This window comes from Nothoprocta perdicaria, unplaced genomic scaffold, assembly GCF_003342845.1.
Source record: "Nothoprocta perdicaria isolate Ctin4 unplaced genomic scaffold, notPer1 scaffold_104, whole genome shotgun sequence".
Lineage (NCBI taxonomy): Eukaryota > Metazoa > Chordata > Aves > Tinamiformes > Tinamidae > Nothoprocta > Nothoprocta perdicaria.
This window is the reverse complement of record NW_020454139.1, coordinates 377912-381989: the sequence shown is the minus strand read 5'-3', so window position 1 is coordinate 381989 and position 4078 is coordinate 377912.

Below are 4078 nucleotides of genomic sequence, written 5' to 3'. Positions count from 1 at the left end.
CCCTCCTTCCCTCCTTTCCCTTCCCTTCCCTTCCCTTCCCTTCCCTTCCCTTCCCTTCCCCTCTCCACTCAAAAAATAACCAAATAAAAAATCAAATTAAAAAATAAGATCTGATTCTGGCCTTTTTTACATCAGTATATATGCATTGATAGACATTTGCAAAGAATAATTAATCATAGAATTATAATTAGGCCAGAGAAAGAGCCATACCTGACACAGAGAAATCACAGAAGTAACTACTATGCACTGAATGGAGAATTTCATAAACTCTAAGATGAAAAGAGAAACAGAAAAAACAATTAATAATTTTTGTCTAGAACAGTCAAATTTAAATATAAGATCAGCAAGTTTATGCTAGTGTAACTTATTCTTAAATGAAACTTGCTGCCTTCACTGTTCACACCAAAACAGCTTGGATCAAAATATGTCTGCTTGCTCTATGTAGAAGTCTGATAAATGCTGACTGAGTCTTTTCCATGACAAGGCCATAGATGAAATAGGCACAATGGGATTAGCAGTATGTTGTAAACATGAACTTCCCAATGCTGCCATCTGAGTGCAATTTCTTGCATATATATCATATGGTCTTTCCATCAGATTGATCCAGTTTTGAAATTTTTATTTGAGAACAAAGCTAATGTTTAAAAAATATCTGAGGATGTTAAGGCTTGAAAATATTATTACTTCAAAGAACTAAAGAGCAAAACAAGTGTACAACAATTTGGAATGTAACAGAACAAATATATTATGAAAAATGTGCAAATATGACTGTAAATGCATTCAATTAAGCTGTGATAAATTTTGCAATATTTGCAGAGCAGTTTACTGAATGTTATACTTTTATCATGATTCCTTTCTATCTTTGACATGTGTGTGTAGAATGCAAGTGAAGATATAGATAACAACGTTAAACTCTAGTAATCTGGCTTCACTTGACATAACTTTTTTTTGCCTTTGTTTAAAATTAACCCTTAAAATGTCACTGTACAAGAATAAATGTGTCTGTTTAAATGTTCTGAAGAGTTCTGATTCTATTGAATGTATATGATAACATAATTAGGGTTTTAACTTGCTTGTACTAAACTTGCCCATSCCTTATTCTCTTAAATTAAACTGGCAAGAATTTTAAGAGTAATAAAACTGTAATAGTTAAATTATTTATCTTTCTCATAAGCCACTCTACCAAGTCTGCCTGCTCTTCTTTTATTTAAACAAAATGAAATAACTCTTGTCATTCAAAAAATGTACAGCTATGTTGTCCAGGACATATYGTAAGAGGCAAGAGCTACAAGTGAGCCTGGTTGCTTACTTGATGCTGAATAAAACATGAATGTTTAATAATGTTCAATAAAAATGAATAAATCTCAATAGCTAGAGAATATATTTTTAGGGAAAAACAACTGACATTCATCACAAAGGTTTAGTCTCTAAAAATGTTAACATGGGATATAAAGGAAATTATGTTATAGGAACTAGGAACACTTCATATATCTAAGGTCAAGTTGTGCATTCCAGCTATATTCTATCCTCAGCCTATGGTGAGATCCAGCTCCACAGTCTGCTGCATAGCTATATAATTATTCAAAGTATTCTTTTTTCCACAGCTAATATGTATAAATATGAGAGAATAATATATTCCCTGTCTTAAAACCCTTATGAGTGGATATGGATCATAGTATATTCTTATCTTACACAGTCTTTATGAGAAGATATACTAAAAAATGTGGAAGATATATGATGAATGTAGACGTATGACATGTAAAAACTTTTGGCAAAGTCAAATTTGAATAGAGACACTTAAAGTAGGAAAACTATACATATATTAGAATTTGAATCAAGTTATTTCAGACTCCTTAGAGAGACAGATACTCAACAGACATGGCTTCATGGACAGACAAGAATTTTGAATAACTAATATGAAAATTTCTGAGGTGGACAGTTTGAAAACAGAAACTTTGCTGAGAATATATCTCTCTATCTGTTGTCTTTATTTCAGATGATGACTGAGATATCAAAACCTTTCTTCATAATCATTAAAGACATATAATCACGAATTTCTCTTTTGARTTCATTTGAGTTCAACCTTTGATATAATCTTTATCTTCATTTTTTTGCATGGACTCACATTGCTCTAGAATAACATATAGAGAAACAGTGGGTAATTGTAATGAAAAAGAGGTTAACACAGGGCAAGAGTTCAGTGTAGAGCTACAAAAAATGATCAGGGCACTGGAACATATATCCTATTAGGAAAGAGTGAGAGAGCTGGACCTGTTCAGCCTAAAGAAAAGAAGGCTAAGAGGGGATCTTATCAATGCCTATAAATACCCTAAGGATTATTAAGGGGATGGGGTCAGACTCTTTTCAGTGGTATCCAGTGACAGAGTGAGAAGCTACAGTCACAAAGAGAAGCACAGGAAGCTCCACCTGAATTTGAGGAAAAATCTATTGACTGTGAAGATGAGAGAGTACTGAACAGGCTGTCCAGGTTATGGAGTCTTCTTCTCTGGAGATATTGAAAATCGTCCTGAATGTGATCCTGTGCAACGTGCTAGAGCCTGTTGGAGCAGAGAGGTTGGACTAGGTGATATCCAGAGGTCACTGCCAACTTTAATAATTCTGTGTGTATGTGATTCTTTGAAAGTCAGCATCAATATATTCTATTTCCTGTTAATTCACATTCTATTTCCTGTTAATTCACATGAGCTTTGGAACTGTCAATAGGCTCCTTGGTGAAAAATGGCTGGCATGCTAATAAAAAGCTTTCAAAACTTTTTTTTTTTTTTCTGTAGCCTTGCTCACAGTATCACTGATCTGTAAGTCCATATACAAAGAATCAGAAAGAATCAGTCTAAGCAACCAAAATCACTCTGGAGCTTTATACATGAAAAGAGATTTAAAATGTAGTTGATTATTCATCTATGAATACATGCATGCCTATATGCAAATGGAGGATCTGAATAACCACATTATTCTCCCTCACTACTGATACTATTATGCTGCTGCTGCTTTATCCATTTCGTCTTGCTCTGACTTCCAGTTTTCTGTCTCATTCACAAGATCATTTTATTCCTTCCAGATTATATTGGCTTCTATTTCACTCCTTTTACCAATTTACTTCTTATTCTTAAAATTCTCCCTAGCTTCTATGTATCTAAATTTCCTTACTGCTTCTTTATAAAGAGTTTTGTAATACATCCTTCACAACATACTCAGATTGAGATTATAGGTCCCTTCTCCTTTTCAATTGTTTTCCTGAACCTTTTTCTTCTTTCTGATCGTTTCTTTTTTCCCCTCATATTTCATCAGGAATTCCTGGTTCTGTTATATTAGAAAGAAATATCTATCCTTAAATTGCTTTTTCCTTTTACCCTAATGTAAGAATTAAGGAATGGTGACTACAGACATGCATCATGTCTTGAAGACATGATTTTATAATTGACATGATATTATTATTGTTAATTATATAGGCATTCTTTTTTTTCTGCTTGTAGAGTCTAGAAATCCTTTTTGCACAGTGTATCACATAGTTTTCCTGTTATCAAGATTTTGTATATGTAAAGAACAGACACTTATGACTGTATCTCTGCATTTCCCTCTGTTTGCCCATACTCATTAATATATCAGTTCATTCTGGGCCAGTTGCAAGAAATTGGCACATGGGAAGATAAGAGAATTCAGAATCTATTATATCAGAGGTTATTGTTTAGTGTAACAAAATGAAAGGTGAGAAAGGTGACTAGGCACTGACCACAAAGGAGAATGGAGGGAAAAGAGACAAACAAAAATAACATACAAAAATGATTATTTAAAGTGTTAAATTGGACAAGAACTGAAATTTATTTAGAGTGCCTAAGAAAATCTTCGTTAGGAACTAAAGATATATAAGTAGGTGAAGAGTAAGGTTCTGAAATTCCCTTCTAATAAGAATTAGTTTAGAAGCTAACTGAAAAATATATGGTTAGAAAATAAGTGCTCTTAAGTAGATTAAGTGCTATAAGTCTCTATGATAATGTTTAGAAGATGCATCTTCCTACTGTAGCAGCAGATTTATTTACATATAACATGCCCCTTATAC